General features: G+C 42.8%; 1 protein-coding gene across 1 annotated transcript in view; it reads left to right on the forward strand.

Moving 5' to 3' along the window:
- Nucleotides 1-6,311: 6,311 nt before the first annotated feature.
- Stat4 (signal transducer and activator of transcription 4) overlaps nt 6,312-19,774 on the forward strand; it is a 110,318-nt gene continuing 96,855 nt past the window's right edge. The window contains exons 1-2 of the mRNA XM_034498061.3: nt 6,312-6,410; nt 14,373-14,460. The gene's annotated coding sequence lies outside the window, so the exon portion shown is untranslated. The remainder of the gene's footprint in view (nt 6,411-14,372; nt 14,461-19,774) is intronic.

The raw sequence follows: 19,774 nt of genomic DNA on the forward strand, positions 1-19,774 counted from the left end.
CTGCTGGCAAGTCATCACATCAGATATCTTACACCATGGAGAGAGCAGAGACCTGCAGTGACATGAAGAGGTGCCTTTCTGTTAGTGCCACTAGCTGGAGACCCACAGAATGCCTAGTGGACTATTGTATACATGACACTTCCTCAGCAGAAAAGACCCAATTTATAGTGGAAGAAAAAAAAATGTAAGAATATGTAAGATATAGTGCTGCCTAGATTTAAAATATATTTCTGACACTATAAAGTGCAGGCTTAGATTTTTCAAAACATACTTTAATAAGGGTTAAACACTTTAACCTCCCTTCTATCCTGCCACCCACCAGAGGTAGTGGAAAAGAAAGGTTATTAGGACACAGGGGAAGTGAGCCTATTTAGAAATAGTTCTTTGGGGAGATTCTAATCTTGGTTGTCAGGATACTAGCAGTTCAGTCTATTAGCAAACCACCACACATGAGTCAGCAGTTACAGTCCAGTCCACTCGGCAGACAACACACTCAAATCAGCAGTGGCAGCTCGATCCGGATTAAATCAAGAGGCTCTACCAGATTGGCTCGAGTCCTTGGAAGCAGCAAGAAGCTGCTGGAATATCATGAGAAGTTCTTTGGCAAGTTGCGCTTTATGAAGTTACAACAAGCAAAGATCAGCAACACAGTACAACCATCCAGTGCCAGAGCATTGTCAGCAGAGACTAGCAAAGCAGTCCAAGGCAAACCAAAGCACAAGCCTTGTCCCACTGCCTCTGGTCATACTGATATTCTTTCTAAACATTGTGCGTCCTTTCACGTGTCTGCTTTAGCAAAACATCCTCTCACCTGTATGTGCTTCAGCAAAACATTCTTTCACGCGTCAGCTTTCAGCTTTAGCAAAACATCCCTTCACCTGTCTGCCCTAGCAAAACACCATTATGACCTGAGTCTCCAAAACCAAAACAAAAACCCAGAAATTTCCACTTCACACCCCCATTTCTAAGAAATGTCCTTTTCGTTAACACTAACATAATAGAAATTACTATAAGAACCATAAAACTCAAACTTTACATCACATTTTAAACAAATGGTTTATATACAAGATAGTCAAAAGATAGTCTAACAAAGCAATCATAAATTTCTCTCAATATTCAAGTAAACACCTGTAATGAGCTAAGAGGCCCATCAGGTGAGTGACGCACTGTCCTTCATGGGTGTAATGGCATATAAAGGTGAGATATTGTTAGATGGACAGACAACAGATGGTAGATAGATCATTGATAGTAGATAGATAATATAGAGATGATAGACAGAAAGGAAAGATAGATAAATTGATATGACTTAGCTGCATTTCTGTTGTTGCAATGAAATACTGTGACAAGAACAAATTTTTAGGTAAGAAAGGGTTTATTTTATCTTAAAATTCTAAGTTGCAATCCTTCCTATTAGGAACATCAAGGAAACAGGTATTTAAAACTGCATCACACAACAGTCAAGAGCAGAGAAAGATGAGTGCACTGCTTGCTTGCTTGTGCCTACCTAGTTTGATTTCTTTACTAGCACACAGCCCAGGACCCTTTGTATAGGAAAAAGTGCTGCCTACAGAGGACTGGGTTTTCTCATATCCAACAACTTAGTTAAGACAACTCCCCATAGACATGTCCAGATGTCAACCCAATACAGTATTCCTCAGTGAGATTCTCTCCTCAGGTAATTCTAGAGTGTCAATGACAATTAAAGTTATCACAAATAGATAACTATAGAAAATAAAATAATAAATGATAGGCAATTGGATGAAAAATAGAAAATGACTCTTTAGAAAGCTTGAGAATTTGAGCTGTCCAATCCCACAACTTTAGTCTTTAGGGCTAGTTTCCAGAGTGGAAAAAATATTGAACACTTTGTTCATGCTAAACAAAACTAGTGCAACTCTCTGTGTGTGTGTGTGTGTGTGTGTGTGTGTCTGTGCATGTGGTGTGATATGGTAAAGTATACACATGTAACAGTGGTCTAGTGTAAAAATAAAAATATTCTACTCTATGTAGTAAAATATATTAAAAAAACCCAGCAAGAGGTTTCGTCCTCACCTTAGAACATTCATGTTCCTGGACAAGAGACACACACACAGCCTTTATATTTTTAAATATGTCTTATGCAGCTGGGTAACTGCCTACCCTCCACGCTGTTAGAATCTACCTTCCCACTGATAACCCCAAGTTATCACTCACTACTCACCTACTGTGTTCTATCTGGGCTGCTCTCAACTCCAACCAGGCAACCCTCTGGGCCATATTCTCTTGGACCCCAGACCAAAGTGGTTTCTACTCCTCTCTCTTCCTGGTTGTCTCTCCTGTAAGCCTGCAAAACTTCAATTCTACTTATGCATCTTCTGCCCAGCTATTAGCTGTCAGCATCTTTATTCACCATTAGAAATAACTTGGGGGCAGGGTCCTAGGAGCTATGTGCAAACTCCAGGTCTTGGGTGCCTGCACTTAGCTTTACAATAGACAGTAAAAGACAAAACCTCTACAATTCTAGGTTTTATTGATATTCATATCTATCATACATATTAATGTATATGAATATCAATGAAACTGATACCCTGATATAAAATTCATATATAACATATATATGTGTGATGGCTTGTTTATGCTTGGCCCAGGGAGTGGCACTGTTAGGAGGTGTGGCCTTGTTGGAGTAGGTGTGTCATCGTGAGTGTGGGCTTTAAGACCCTCATCCTGGGGTTGGAGAGATGGCTCAGCGGTTAAGAGCACTGGTTGTTCTTCCAGAGGTCCTGAGTTCAATTCCCAGCAACTATATGGTGGCTCACAACCATCTGTAATGGGATCTGGCGTCCTCTTCTGGTGTGTCCGATGACAGCTACAGTGTACTCATGAATAAATAAACCTTTAAAAAAAAAAAAAGCCAGTCTTCTGTCTGCCTTTGGATGAAGATGTAGAACTCTCAGTTCTTCTAGCACCATGTCTAGGTGCTAATGGACTGAACCTTGGAACCTGTAAGCCAGTCCCAATTAAATGTTGTCCTTATAAGAGTTGCCTTGGTCATAGTGTTTGTTCATAGCAGTAAAACCCTAACTAAAACAATATGAATATATATGATATATACAATATATGATATGTAATATATATGATATATTGTAAATATGTATATTTGATATATATACATGATAGCTCTGTGCTGCATGTGTAATTGATGATGAATCCCTTGAGCGATGAGGGTGGCTACACAGAGGTGTCTGTCTAGAATATAGGACATTCCCCAAGGCTTCACTGAGCTTCTGTGCTCAGCGATATCTATCAACAAATAACTACATAAAAGTGACTTGATACGACTAAGGCAACTGAAGTCAGAAGCCCCTCAGCGATGCAGACCTGGGTCATTGCCTCAGGTAAGCAATGAAACTGAACAAACTTGGGCAAGAATGAGAAAAACCAAGTTGGATGATGAGATGATTGCTACTCTTAGGGTAGCTGAGATGGCAGACACAGTAACTGGACCTGCTGTCTCCAAGCCTTTTAGCGGGTTACCATGGATAATGCTGCAACAGGCTGGACTCAACTTCTCTTTTGGGAGAAAGACCTACAAGATCTGGAAGCCAGGTCCAAGTGGCCAGGGGAAGGTTTGCAACATGCCTTGCCTCCCAATTTTTTTTTTAATTATTTTTTTACTTTTGAGATCATAATATAATTACATCATTTTCTTCTTTCTTCCCTCTAAACCCTCCCATATAGTGTTTCTTGTTTTCTTTTAGATTTATGGCTTCTTTTTAAACAATGGTTGTTACATGCATGTGTGTGTGTGTATGTGTATACATATATATTTATTATTAAATGTAGCATGCCCAGTCTGTACAATGTTACTTGTTTATATGCTTTCAGGGCTGATCATTCAGTATTGGATAACCAGTTAATGTGATTCCTCCCTGGGAATACTGTTTCTTGCACTCTCTGCATTCCTTAGTTGCCTGTGGTTCTTTGTGTAGGATTGAGGGTTCGTGGTCAGTCTTCCCACCCCAGAGCATGTTAGCATGGCCGTTGTTTTTTGCTCAGTTCATCTTTAGACAGTCTTGTGGGTGAGACTTCATGGGTGTAACCTCCCTCTTCTTCATCTTGCCTATGAAAGGAGAGCACCGCTGGCAGAAAAGTGAAAAAGTCATGGTGCCAGAACCATGTCCACCCTCAGGTTCTGCCCTGGGGACTATGTCACCAAGAAGACAGCAGAAATGTTCCTGGGAATCCTATCTGTAAAGTACAAGAAAAGAGGGTGTAGGGTGATTCAGGAGCTGTGTCTGTCGTTAAATGTTCTTCCTGGAGCTGAACCTGCTGTCTTGATTCCATAGGAACAAGAGCCTATGAGTGCTTCCCCAGGATGTAAATTGGCCAAGAATCTTAAGTGCTCTGCAGGAGCATCCAAGCATGCTGTGCTGAGGCTGCTCATCAGATTCCCACCCCTCCAACCCCAAAACTGCACCAAAAGCTGCAGCAGCATCACCAAGAAAGGACAGACCTCCTGCTTGGAACTGCAGCGCTGACTGAAGGAGAGGAGAGGAAAAACTTTTACTTTTGCACACTTTGCTCATGCTAAACAAAACTTTCGTGCGCTTGTGTGTGTGTGTGTGTGTGTGTGTGTGTGTGTATGTGTGTGCTCGCGCTCACCTACAGAGTGATGTGGTATGAGCATGTTTGTACAGAGCACAATGGAAGAAGAAATGTTACTTTTCCTCTCAAGGACAGCCAAGTGGAAAGACCCCAGAAAGAATATAGGTTTCCACGAGTTGGCTGAGATGTGACCCAAAGAAGAGGAAAGAGGCTCGAACTCTGCTCCTTAGACTCAGATGGCCATGGAAGGAGAGTCTGTGGGATAAGAAAGTAAAAGTAGTGACCCAGGAACCGAGAAGCATTCAGTCTGTGACAAGCTGGGATTCAGTAGACTAACCTGGGTGCCCATGAGGACGTGGACTTGCATGTTTTATGTCCCACGTTTTTGTATGCTAAGCACATATGTTTGTGATGAGCCATAAGAAGTCAAGTATTCAACAAATATTTGAGTGACAAATTGTTATTTTGAAAAATTGTGGAGAAATTGCTCTAAGCATTCAGAGGCAAGCTTTAGCAGGCTAGTTTCTAGTAAAAAAAAACCTTTTTTCCATTAATTCCATACATGCATTTAAAAGTACATATACATAAAATAGAGAGGGGAAGGGCTGAGAGAGGATACAGGAGACAAGAGAAGGGAGGAGAGAAAGAAGGGGAGGGAGGAGGGAAAGAGGGAGAGGGAAGAGGGAGAGGGAGAAGGAGAGAGAGTGAGGAGAGAGGGGGAAGGAGGGAGAGAGAGAGAGCATCAGTCAGTTGGTCCCCCAGGAAACGGGTGCTGGGGTGTGAAGGTTCTCTGTTGGCAGGAAACTTACTGCCTTTGTGGGAGCAGAAGGAATTCAGCATTTGTTTTATTTTTGTATTCATTTTGTTGTTGTTGTTGTTGTTTAGACCTTCATCTAGTTGGATAAAATCCACCTACATAATGGAAAAAAAAATCTGCCTTTTTCAGAATCTGACCAGAATGTTACATGTTAAAAAGTACCCCAACAGAAACATTTAGAGTATTTGGCTACATATTATAAACAGTATGTGAGGTGAGCGTGTCTACCTGGGTTTCCATTTGGTTTTCTGCACTGAGACACTGAGTGCATTTGCTGAATCTGAGAGGAGAAACAGAAAAGCTTTGACTAGATTAGTGAGGAGCACAGTTAAAGCACGTAAATGGCTTCGTTCTCTGTGCAGTCCCCACCCAGCATTTGGTCCTAAGTGTCAAATCAGCTAACATCCTCAAATCTGTCCTGTTGTGCTAGAAGGTGACAGTTTTCCTGGCTTTCTTAGGACTTTTGGGATGTTGATGCTAAAACTTCTGTGCTCACAGGACCCCTCCTGTCTCAAGAAAACCAGGGTAAAGATTACAGTAATCTCCATGCTAAACTGCTGCTTGTTTCGCCCAGGAAGCCGAGAATAGGATTATATTTGAACAGGTAGAATTGCCTTCCAAAGTTGTTTACCCTCTTTGGCGGGAACACTAAAATAAGCAGAAGACCAGAATAGAGAGTCATCTCGTATGACTTCAGTATTTTTGAGGGCTAGTCAGAGACTTCACCAAGAACTCCCCTGGTGATCTCCCACTCAACCTCAGATTTGTTTCTGTGGCTTTGGCAGAAGTCAGGGCCTCTCTAAGAGGTTGATGCCCTTGCCCTAGTCACATAAGTCACCTGGTCTGTGATTGGCTCTGGCCTCCTATAGGTCATAGGAGCACCCATGACAACGGGGAGGGGTCCTCTAGGTGTTCAGAGGAGTCCTGCCCAGCCATAATATTCCACCTGACACAGAGCTGTCCCCCTCAGATGGCCTTTGTTTGCTTCCTGGACCCATTCGTTCGCGTGGTACGTAGAAGTACTTGGAGTATTTTAAACTTAATTTGTGGGCATACATAATTCCAAGCCAAAATGCCTTGGGGAAATGTCTGAGGGGGCCGTAGGTGGGGGTGGGGGGGCTGGAGCTGCTCATGCTTTGCCAGAGGCTAATGCCACTTCCAGAATAAAGACACTGAGGAACTTGTGAAGGTTCCTAGGGGCTTAGGGAGAAATGACATAGGATACAGGAAATGACAATTTACATTACCATTCTGCCTCCATGATCCTTCCCTGCTTTGGATCTGAAGTTCCATTTTCTTCTATACCTCCCGCCAGCTCTCTCTGTTTACGTTCTATTGCTGTGATAAGGCATCATGACCAAAAACAACTTGGAAAATAAAGGTGTTATTTCAGCTTACATTTTATATAGTCCATTATGGAGGCAAGTCAGGGCAGGGGTGTGGAGGCAGGAACTGAAGCACAGACAACGGAGTGCTGCTTACGGGGCTTGCTCTTGAGGGTTTGTTTAGTCTGCTTTCTTACAAAACCTAGAACCACTTGTTAAGGAGTGGCATTGCCTGTAGTGAGCTGGGCTCCCCCACACCAATCAGTAGTCAAGACAAGGTCCCAGAGTTACTAAAAGGCCAATCTGTTGCTGGCAATTCCTCAACTGAGATTCCAAGACATATCTAGGTTTGTGTCAAGTTGACAAAACCCAACTGGCACACCTTCTTGTGTGTGTGTGTGTGTATGTGAGTATGTGTGTGTACTCACTTGTGTGTGAAAGCCAGAGGTCAACTTCAGATGACTTCTGTGTCTTATTTTTTGAGACAAGGTTCTCTTACTGAACCCAGTGCTCACCAGTGTGGCCAACAAGCCCAGGGATCCGCCTGTGTCCACCTATCCCTCGTGCGAGGGCTGCAGGCACGCGTCACCACATCCTGCTTCCACATGGATGAGAGGAATCTGAACACAGGTCCTTGTAGTTGTACAGCAAACACCTTATCTGCTGGCCATTGCCCCAACCCTGGATTTACTCCCAACTCGTGGTCTTGTTACCATTGTATTTATTTTTAAATTAGTGTACAAACTTCTTGGTTCTGTCTTAGTATTTTCACGTACAATCTGCTTTTTAAAAAATCCCCCCATATGTCCTGTGCCCTCCTACCTTTAGTAGTCTCTTTCTACTTTCACGTCATACACTCTTTTTTTGTCGTCTGACTAATCAACCCAAAGGTTCAGCTTCCCGTTTCTCTTCCTGTCTGGATTCAAGGTCGCCCTCAGTGCTCTGCACAGAAGACACCTGAAGACCATGAGTATATGCTTACATATTTTACTTTCTGTAGGACTACTGTAGCAAACATACTTCTGTGAGTTGTAAGAGGTTGGTGCTACTGGAGACAGAAATATAAAACTGGTGGCCATGTTTTATACATTGTAACCCTGCTCTCCACTTCACCCACTCTCTTCAGCTGAGAGTAACTGGAACTGCTGAGAACCAACTAGAACCCCTCTCCTGCCACCTTACCTGTAGCTCCAGTCCCACTGGTGTTGTCCTGGAACACGGCAACGCAGGTGGCAGGATCCCCATCCTCAGAGGCCTGACTCAGGAGCCCAGAGTTTGTTTTAAGCCCCTGAGATGATTCTGAGAACAGCCAGGACGAGTGACTCTAGAATAGCATGGAAAGAAGAACTGGTTTCATTAGATTCTCTTTATTGGAAAATATGAAACAAAATTTGTAAATCAATAGTGGAATGGCACACAGGAGAATTTCATGAGACCGGGTAAAGGGTATCCAAAGTCAAAAGCACCGCCTGCATCTACTAGGAAGCAGAAGGAATGTGCTCCATGACGGAGGGGGTCATTAGAGAAAAGAATAAAAATCATATGTAGAGAAAAGCTCACACCACGAGGCAGAAAGAATACACAAAGACGGAGCCTCACAGAGGGAAAAAGAAGTAGAGAAGAGAACAGAGGTGGAGAGGGCGTGGGAACCAGGTACATAGGAAGATAGGAGAGTCAGAGATTTACGGCAACAATCACCGCCAGCTTTATCCCCCAAACTAGAAATCTCTGGGACTTCTCATTCCTCACCCACACGCCCTTGTCAGCTCCACCCCCAAGATGTCTTTGAGATGTGGCTTTCTTCTCCGCTTCTGCAGTGGGTGCCTTGATCCAGGCTTCCGGCAACACTGGACTGAAGTGATGAAAATGTGGCTCACGGCTGCTGTCTCCTGCATGTCCTTCTTCAGCCTGTCCCAGTCCAGGTGGTCACTGAACCCCTCCATCCTTTGGATTGCAAAGGACGGGGCTCTTCCTTTGCAGGCCTGTTTTCATCTGCCATTTCTGACCAGCCTCCAGCAGATCTGAGTTTTTCCTGCCACAGTGTGTCTGGCCTTTATTCCTGGGAATTCCTAGTCTTTTCTTCTGTTTGGCAGACTCCCCTAAAGCCTTCAAACCCCCTCTTAAAACTGTCTCAGGGCAGATAAAGGTACTGTGGTCCAAGCCTGGTCATTTGGATTTAATGCCCAGAACCACATAAAGGGGAAAGGAGAGAATCTTCTCCACAAAGTTGTCCTCTGACATCTACTTGTAGGTTCTCTGGCAGGTAGATAGTCTCCCAACACATCACAGGCACACACACACACACACGCACACACACACACACACACACACACCTCTCTTACCACTACCACTGATGATATAATAATAATAATAATAATAATAATAATAATAATAATGATGATGATGATGATGATGATGATGATATAATACCTGTCTCAGAGCTGTCTTTTCCATTGATTCCTAGTGGCTCAGAGAGGCTCCTACAGGAGACAGTCCTGTGCCGTGAAGGAGAGCCTATAGGGAGACAAACAAAAGAACATTTCCTTTCCTTTCCACATTAAACCCCACCCCCACCCCCAAAAGCCTCAATTAAAACCAACACTAGGCTGGTGAGATGGCTCAGTGTAAGGAAACCTGCCCCTCAAGGGGATCTGAACCACGTGACAAGAGGAGAGAACTGACTTTTGTAAGTTGTTCTCTGACTCTACATTCAGACTGAACCTTAGTGTTCTGTCAGCTGAACAACACAGTTTCACAAGAATTAAAGACAAAAAAATTTTTTTTTAAGTTTAAAATGAGGGAAAAGCGAAGTGTAAAAATGGCTCATTTTTTCTGACCAGAGCCTGTCAGTCTTCAAGAATGTTTTGAAGAAAAAAAAATCAGTTTCCTACGGATGTTAAAACTCTCTTTCAATGCACAAACAGCACAGACAGCTGATGATTTGCATAGTTCATTCCTCTGCAACATGATGAAGATAGAAACGTTTTTGTTCAGGAGAGGAATCCCAGTAACCTGGATAGAGGTATTGAGTTTGAAATCCTCCTGTGACTGAGCAGGACATGAGGGCTAGCTCTAGGACTCATGAGCCTTGGTGCTTCTGTTGGCTGGAGAAAGATTTAAAGTCTTGAATTACATGGCAAGTGTTTTCGTTTTGGTTGTGATTTCCACTTGATGCTATCAGATAGAAGTGGGTGGGGTGGATCGCTGCCAGTCCAAGACATAAAGGCTAGAGTGGACATAGCATTATGTAGGATTCAAAATCAACTGCAAGTCAAGTTTTTCAAATCCCCATTCTTGTACACCAGCACTCGGTCTCTCCCAAGGTGAGATTCCAGAGGTGCGTATAATATGGTATTCACCATCTGGAGTGGAGTGTGCATGTCATCTAGAAACTGTGTAAGTGTGCACTTGAAGTTCATTTCCGAAATGAACACAGAGAGCTTTCCGGGGACGGGAGGTCAGCTTTGCTTGATAAGAATAGAAGGTCATTCCAGCTGGGAATGTGCTGACAGCCACTCTGCCCAAAGCCTCTCCCGCTTAAGAGGATTCCAGGGGAAGAAAAGGCTCCCTGTGCTGTGCAACACCGAGAACTCCCTCAGAGTCTTTTGCTTTGATGGTGTCCAGAATTCCAGCAACCCTAAAGCCACGGATCTGCTCTTTCTTGCTGCAGGTCAGCCTTTCTCCAGCTAGCTTGCATGGCTCCAGTGTCACTAGCCACAGAACTTCCGGAGTCACCAGACATCCTCAAAGCCATTTCCTACCAAACCTGTGGCTATAATTTCAATGTTTTCCACACCATTTTCTTTCACACTGAAGGTCTTGGACCAACTTGCTGCTTCCCCCTCTCTGGCTGGAAAATGAAGCACAGATCTTGTTGGCACTTCAAACAGGCCAGAGCCAATTTTTGATTCTTGTGCTATTACTTTTTAAAAACGTGTCTCTCTCTCTCTCTCTCTCTCTCTCTCTCTCTCTCTCTCTCTCTCTGTGTGTGTGTGTGTGTGTACACCTCTGACATTGCTCCTCAGGAGCCATCCCTCTGGGTTTTTGTTTGTTTTGAGACAGGTCTCCCCTTGATCTTCGGTAGACTTGGCTGGTTGTCCGACAAGGCATACCATTGTCTCTGGCTTTCTACTGCTGAGATTACACACACATGCCACCATGCCCTGCTCTTTATGTAGGTCTCCACACCTATGAGGCAGCATCTTACAAACTGAACTGTCCTCCCAGCCTCATTACTCATTTTTGAAAGAGGTATGGGAAGAACAGCCCATCAGGTATTTCAGGGGAGGAGAGTCTTGTCATGATGAAACACTTCTCCTCCATATGGAAAGAAAATGTTCTAGCCTCACTCAGGAGCTGTGAAATGCTTTAGGTCTGTGGAAGATGTGAAGGGACCATACAGATTTAAGGGAACATGAGAAGCTTCGAAAAGTCATAGGATCAAACTCAATTTAATACGACCATAGTCTAGAGTTTTCTCCTGCAGTGATGCAGCCAGAAATAAGTACTGGGGATGAGCCTAGATCCTTGGACTTCTTTGCTTCTGTGTCATAAAACTGTCATTTACAAATCCATATTTCTGACGACTTCTATGTGTGTGTCAACACATCAAACTGAACTACATTAAAATCCCAATTTTGCCCTTTCACTGCTGTTTGACCTTGAGTAACTTACGTGAACACCCCCCATCTCCTCTTCTATAAATGGGGATAATTATAAGCATCTTGTGAGGATTAACTTAAGAGGAAATATCTCAAGATCGCTCCACTCTCTTTACCGAAATGAAGCCTCTGATGCTGCCTGCTCCTTAGCTTCATGCTGAAATCACACTGCTGGCCTGCCTACCCTGCCTTTCTCTGCACACCCAGTAGACATTCTCCAGGTTGTAGTCAGAAACTCAAGCACCAGGCAGTCTCCTGAAAATAACTTGATTACTTTGCACTGAGGTATGCATGTGCAAGCCTGATCTGTCTGTTCTAGCAATTGGAATAAAAACTAAAGGAAGGTGCATGTCTTACAGAAATTAGTGTCTCACTTGGCTTTCCCCTACTATGGCCGCTTTTCACTGTTGAATAGTGTAAAGTGAGCTAAATGAAGAGATGGGTCAATGAAGTACCTCCATCTTCATCTCCATCCAGATCTGTAAGGAAAATGTCTAGTAACCGCTTAGTTTAGATGTTTTACATAAGATTTGTAAGTGAAATACAAGAATTCTATTGGAATGTAGAGTCTTGCTGGGGACATCCCGATAAAGTTTCTTTAATGAACTATTTGGCAAAATAGCATGCATAACAGCAGCAAGCCACAGGAAGTGATATGGAAACATGCATTAAGGAAAGCAAAAATAAAAGTGAACATTGGGAAGACTGAAATAATTTTCTCTCCATATGCTTTGTTCTGTTTATTTCCCACCATGACAAAAGCAAAGATGCTTATAAAATGTAACATTTTTGTCATTGATAAGAGCTGGGCACTGGGGTAGCAACAACGTACAGAAACTGTATACAGCAGCAAGTAACTAGTACTTTAGGAAATCTGATACCCCAACAGTCAAGACTCAAAGTCTAAGACAGCACGAAAGAGTCCAAGTTCTAATCGATATGGCTGACTTTAAACATTATAAATTTTTACTAATTAAAAAAAATCACAGATTATTCTAAATTTTCAAAGTAGTAGAAAAAAGCCGTCAGGACTTAGTTATGTTAAAGCTGCTGTTCTTCAATACATTTTTTATAACATTAGTAGTGTTGACATCATGATCAAAATGCATTCTCATACCACTGTCGTCATTGGGGCGATAGCTAATCAACCAGCTATCGTTTTTTGCTTTCTTTATCCCTGGGTATAATTGCAGTTAAATATGTAAGTAAGATAGTTAATATTGGAAACAAATGAAGTCCTGAGTGGCTATGTATTGTTGATACGGACACAGCCATTTCAAAAAACCAAATTCTCAGACCCACATAAGTGGTAAAGCCTTGTCCAGGTTAGGGTCAAAGAGACGACAAAGCCTTCCTCTGGTCTGAGTGCAAATGTGTGAACAGAAAATGTCCACTTGGCTTTCTCCATGGATATATATGGCCTGAAGAGTGGTCCCTGACTAAGACCACTCCCACTGAGATTAGCTAAGCCTATATCGCCTTGTTCAGCCGTATACCATAAACCCTGCCTCCTTATTGGTAGGTAAGAGTTCTGTATGCAATAACGACCCCCAAACCCTGGTTGAATTGTACATAGTAAACATGCTGAGTGTCCAGGGTGCTGCGGTTACTCCATTAGGGAGCCCAGACCACCTGATCCCAGCTTTTCTGTGTCCCTGTCTGTCCTTCATCCACCACCACTCTAGCTAGATAATCCCTTAAACCATGTGGAGTGAGGTAATTTAGGCTTGGAAAGAAGGTTTAATCAGTAAAGTGCTTTCTGAGTGGGTGTGGCAGTTCACACCTGTAATCCCAGCCCCTGGGAAGCAGAAGGATGACTACCCCGGGAGCCTCACAGCTAAGCAGCCTTGATGAACCCAGGAGCTCCGGGTTCAGAGAAAGACTGTCTCACAAAATAATGGAGAGTGATGGAGGAAGGTAGTACTGACACTGACTTCTGGTCTCCAAACTCACCTGACACACATGAAACAGATAAAATAAAACAAGACATTTGGTTAAGTATTAGTAAATAAATGAACTACTGAGCTGGGCAGAGGTGACTCATGCCTTTAATCCCAATACTCGGGAGGCAGAGGTGGGTAGATCTCTGAGTTCAAGGCCAGCCTCGTCTACAGAGCGAGTCCCAGGACAGCCAGAGCTACACAGAGAATCCCTGTCTTGAAAAACAAACAAACAAATAAACAGTAAATAAGTACATACATACATGCTTACATGCATACAATGCACACATGCATACATACATGCATATACTCATACATGCATGAATATGAATAACTGGAAGGAGAATGAAGAAACAGTACAATCAAAAGCCATCAATGGCAGCTGTTTGTCTCAAAAAAAAACTAAACAGTCTCTATGGACCCATGCTTGGGAATTGGAGTTTTTAAAATTACGGCTTTATTTTGTAGGTGTTTGTTTACACAGGAGGACACATGCATGCCGTGGTGTACATGTGCAAGTTAAAGGACAGCTTGCAGGAGTTGGTTCTCTCCGTCTGTCACATGGGCCCTAGGGATAAAGCTCCGGCTGTCAGGCTTGGCTGCAGTTATCTTTACCTCATCATCCTCCCTCACAATCCAGAAAGTCTAACTTCGAACAGCAGGAGATAGCATAACATCTTAGATGAACTTAATTGTCCTAGGTTTTGGTCCCTGTTCCAGGTACAGCCTTAGCTCTGTTCTCCACTTTGGCTACTCCAGTGTGACCATGATCACTAGGGCTTGTCTGAACATCATTTCCTCCTGTGCACTTACGGCCCTGTCTCTGATCCACAGATATCTGTAGATCTTTTGACAGTAGATTAAAATATTAGATTGGCCTGGGAGGGGTGTAGCTCGTGTAAAATCAGTATCTCGTTTATTTGTTATTTATCGCTGTCAAGATTTCCTCTCCAGCCATAAAAGTTGAACTTACAGGTCTTTCTTTTTTTTCTACTAAACCTTTCCCTCATTTTTAACTACTACGTTATGTTGGCTCTTTCCCCAGTGTCCTGGCACTTCCCCAGTCCTCCAGGAAATGTTAAACAGCTGTTACCCTGCAGAAAAGTCAACCACTTCAGCAAGTGCTCTGTAAAGTAAGTCCTACCCCTACATGGTTGACTGTGACTGATTTGTAAGCAATCTGCTTTCTTTCTAGAACTTTCTCGGTATCTCTAGGCTTACTTTTCAATAGCAAAGATAGAGTCAAGACTGGGTGCCCTGATTGGTCATCCAAACACATGAGTACAAAGTGTAGGTCATTTTTAAAAAGTCTGTTGCACGACTGAGGCCTGGGGTATTCTTGACAAAGAAACCTAAGATGAATTGAGACTACGGCAACCACTCCAGAAAGTTCTAGTCTCACATCCCAGATCTCATAAGACCCACTCGGAAAAAATTTGAATTAACTACCATCAGAATGTAAGAAGAACATATATCTCTGAAGGAAGACTGTTCACTTGCTAGAAAGCCCACTGTCTAGAGGTGAGAAGCTCAGGGTCTCAGCTGTGCTGTTGAGTAAATTCTGCCAGCTGTGTAAATAAGCCTGAAACAATAGGGACTCTGAGCCAGGGTTTACACAATGCAGCTATAGCAGAGGTGACTCTCTTTTTCCCAGGTTGGCTTTGTCTCCTGGTGTTCTCAGGGGTAACCCGACCTTGACTTTAGCGCAGGCATCATTTATGAGAGGTAATTGCCTGCCACTAGACAGCATTTCTGCCATTGGCTATCTTCAGGGCAAAGAGCAGCACCATTGGAAGTTCCCATTTAAGGCATTAAGTGGGGCATGAATAGAGCCAAGTAAAACAGTTCAGTGCTCTGTCAGGATTGAGCGGAAGACAACGGAGTCACTGTATGTCCACCTTGGCTCTTGGCCCAAAGCACAGTGTTAAAATCCCACTCTGGAGAGCCTGACCTTTGCAGAAAGATCAGTTGTCTGGATGATTTAATCGGGTTTCCCCTATTAATCTCTGTATGTAACCCATTGTTATAGCTATTAAGCAGCATCCGGTGGAAATTTCTGGAAACAGTATAGAAATGGTCCAAAATCTAAACACAGGCGACTCAGCCTGCCCTTATGATGTCAGTTTCTGTTTTAGTTTAAATATTATTAGTGGAAAGCCAAGTTAAGCCCGACTTCTTGTTTACAATGGAGCAGTATTGAATTTGGGCAAGAGGACAATGTACTTACAGTAGAGTTACCGCTGTGCAGTTGGTTATGTCAAAGTCTCACATTACAGCTCATTAAGCCGATGTTTCTGACAGGGCTAGACAGGACAAGCTTCTTTACCCTGAGGGGACTGGCAGGCCAAGAGCCATCTTTTAGGGAGCCTGAACATATAACTCTTCAGTCTTTTACTATGGAGCTCACAATCCCTTCTTTTGTTAATCTCTCTTTCATATAATAGCAGCAGTTGGAATTTCCTCCTCTATGCATTGATAAGAAAGTGAGTGTGGGGGGCATGTTTACATTATAATGTTTATATCATAGGTGAATTGGAGTCTTGGAGCTCTAGGCTATGTTAGAACTTTCTTTTAAAAAAAAGTTCTATGTAACGAGTCAACCAACCAACATCATTGGCTCTAGGCTTCCTAAGCAGCGAACTTAAAAAGTAGCAACTTATCTGTAAGATACAGCTAGAGAACACTTGTCTAAGGAAGGACACTTTGCTAGCGACTCCGGCATCTTTATTTAGATGACTTTTAAAGGTAGAAATTTGCTATGGTGGATATTATGAAGAGATAGAGAGACAGGAGGCCTGAGGCACCCTTTGGCATCACCACCCTTTGTAGATTTGAGATCCCTAAGCACCTACAGCTTAGAGGGGTTTTGTTTTGCTTTTTGTTTGCTGTTTTTGTTTTTAACGGAAATTAATGGAATGCCTAGCTCAGCTCTGTCCCAAGTATGAATCGTACTAGAGGCATTCTTCATGTGTCCAGGCTCAGTAATGCCAAGAGTTAATTAAACTCATTTTGCGTGACTATTGTTTCTTTCCTGTTTCTTCCCTCCTACGTTCACCCTGATGGATGGATGGATGGATGGATGGATGGGTAGGTACCAACACAATGCCTTTAGTCATACAGCAAGCTTGGAATCTCTGTAAAATCTGTGATACCACAAGGAAAAAACATTGCAAGATCACAAGTGAGAAGCAGCCAAAGAATAATATCCACGTTGTTCAAATGCGAATGGAACTTAGGGGTAAATGCACAATAAAGCCCTGGCCACGTTAGCTTTCCATGTGAAGGTAGCGCCCCCTGGTGCACAGACAGAGCCTTCGTCTTCAGAGCTGGCCAAGGAAGAGGGACTTTGACAACTCAGTCTCCATCCACGTACTTACAGATATAGTAGAGCACCCAACCTTAAAATTGAACTTTTCTATTAAACATTCTTCTTTTACTACGTGTAAGACCACTCCCCAGCAACGATCTTACATGAAACCAAGACTTTGCAGCCCCCACAAGATCAGTGAAGGACATAATCTAGGACAGCTGATTATGGATGATCTGATTTCATGCAATCAAATATTTCTGGGAAAATAAGACATGCTATCAAGTTTTCTCAGTTTCTAAGACTGAATCCATTAGCTTTACACATTGTGGAGCCGCCTACCCTACTTCTGTGGAAATACCCAGTTTAGTCTGGTTTCTCTTAGTTTCAGACTATATAGCTATTATTGACCATTTCAACATAAAGGAGACAGAACACTGTACTCTACTTTCTTTCTAATATGTTTTCCACAATTCTGATGTTAGTTCCTTTGGGTAATTTCTGTGTGTAGCAAGGAATTTGGAGTAGGTGATGCTTATATCAAGTCTTTTGGGGAAAGGTTTGGTACAGTCGTTGCTCTTTGCACAGCAATATGCAAGCCTGAAGCTTTGTATTAAAATCAGTCACACCATCAGGCGGCTCTATGTCGGGTTGCCTCGTTCTTCATGAAAAGACCAAACTGATTAGACCGAAGAGAAATTTCAGTTCCCATCATCACAAATGCTAGATGTTCAGCCATCTTTTAAAAAGAGCCACTGTTTGGTTTAGCTCTTTCTTTACCCGTCCTCACATCCTCTCACCTCTTGGAAGATCCCCAGTAGACACTAGAGATAGTGTCAAGTGATTATTGCTGCTTTGGCACAGTCAAGGGAAATTAGCATCCACACCAGCAGATGTGTTACTTGGCTAGGGTTATTATATAGGTTATAGGCTATATAGGTTATATAGGGCTGTGCTATGTCAACAGCAGGGCAGGGGTTAGCTATTTCAATTTATGTTAACAAATTATAGTTCAGGCAGTTTCCCTAAAGCCCAAATTGCTGCTGCCTGTAGGATCATTGTGCTCCATGGGCCCCATCATCGGCTGTCCCTCCAGGCTTTTCAGTTTCCAGCTATTGATTTCATTGAATGGTCAGACCACAGGGAGCCGGTGCTGAACAGGAGTATTTATCAAAATACTCAGCTCCTTCATGCTTTGTTGTCTGTACCTATAAGACCAAAGTTCCTCTTCTTCCTCATTGCCTTCTTTCCCATAACAACCCAGTACAGAAATGTTCATGCTCAGTGAGCATGCCTCTCACCATAGTGATAGCCCCAAAGAATGTAGTCAATTAAGGAGGCAATCACTTGGGATTGCTTGGGTGAAAGACACTGAGGTTTCTTTCAAAGCCTCCTATGTCTTATGAGGTACCTTGGCATTAGAAATTCACCCTTATCCAATTAGATATGGCTCTACAAGAGCAAGGCTCCTATGTTGGGATTTGGAGCTGTTTATATATCAGTCCCATCCATCGCCTCAAGTTTCTCTTGCTCAAGGAGCAAATTGAATAACTTAGAAATCCCAGCACTAGCTAAAATTTATTTACAATGATGCTCCCATAACACTTTGTATTCAGGTTCTTTTCCTCATGGTGCAGAATGATTCCCATTTGATGGATTTTTTTTTAAAGACAAAGTCTCAAGGAGCCCAAATTGGCCTCGAATAACTGAGGACCATCTTGATCTCCAAGACCTGAGACTTTGTGTCCAAGAGCTGGAGGTATAGGCATGTACCACCACTCCATATCTGGTTAAGGATACCAGTTGCAGTCCTGCAACAGGACCTTCTTTAGAAAGGCTGAATCTAGTACCTTCTTCCTTGCCCAAATAGAGTTGTGCTTAAGCCCTCCATGCTGACTGTGCCATGAGCTCTGATATTCTTTGTCGTCAGTAAATGCTTGGCATTTTTCCTCTGCAGTTCCTTTTAGCAATTCTTCTGAACTTTTGGGTATTTATTCTGTCTTATTTGTCTTGTTTTTGAGACAGGATTTCTTTATATAGTCCTATCTGTCCTAGAACTCACTGTGTAAACCAGGTTGGCCTTCAACTCAAAGCACTGCCTGTCTCTACCTCCCAAATGCTGGGGGATTAAAAGCCTGTGCCACCTCTTGCCAATATGCTGGGCTTGGGCATTTATTCTTAACACCATCATTCACTGAGCATGAGTTAGCTCTGATGATGTAGATGTCCTGTGACAACAGACACCAGTTAGTTTACTTCTCCCTCCTCATCCTCCTTCTCTTCTCCTTCATTGTTGTCGTTTTTTGAGACAGGGTTTCTCTGTGTAGCCTTTGCTGTCTTGGAACTTGCTCTGTAGTCCAGGCTGGCCTTGAACTCAGAAGTCAACCTGCCTCTGCCTCCTTACTGCTGGGATTAAAGGCTTGTATTACCACCACCCAGCCCAGTTTTCTCTTCCTATCATGTGGATTTTGGGGGAATGAACTCAGGCCATCAGTCTTGGCTGGAAGCACTTGCAGAGCCATCTCACCAGTTCCTTGCAGATATTTGAAAAGAAACAGTATAATTTTATGCCTATGATATAGGCAAGAAAGGAAGGCAAGTCATTTGAAAGACATGCTATCAAAGTTCACAAGAGATAGACAGCAGATAGATGATAGATAGATAGATAGATAGATAGATAGATAGATAGATAGTGTCACCCTAGTGAGGTTTACTTCAGAAATGTAATGGTTGTTTTCACATAGAGGTCATGATGGCAGAGAGAAGGCAGAGAGAAGGAGCAGCTGAGAGAGAAGGGACATCTTGATCCACAATTACAAGATAGGACGAAAGACACCAGGAAACACAATCTTTTGGATCCTCAAGACCCAGTGACACACCTCCAACAAGGGTACACTTACCATTTTTTCCAAACAGTTCTATTAATGAGGGACCAGACATTCAAACATATGAGGGCCATTCTCATCCAAGCCAAAAGAGTCATATCAATAGATGATGATAATCTCACACATTTATTAATGATAAAAACTGTCAAAAATATTTACAGAAGCAGCTTTGCTGTTCCATGTAAGTATATATCCAAAACCTACAGAGTCTAGACTGTATCTTACTTTTCTCTTTCCTCTATCGTTTCTATGTAA

Source organism: Arvicanthis niloticus, chromosome 3 (genome assembly GCF_011762505.2).
Source record: "Arvicanthis niloticus isolate mArvNil1 chromosome 3, mArvNil1.pat.X, whole genome shotgun sequence".
In the NCBI taxonomy this organism is placed as follows: Eukaryota; Metazoa; Chordata; class Mammalia; order Rodentia; family Muridae; genus Arvicanthis; species Arvicanthis niloticus.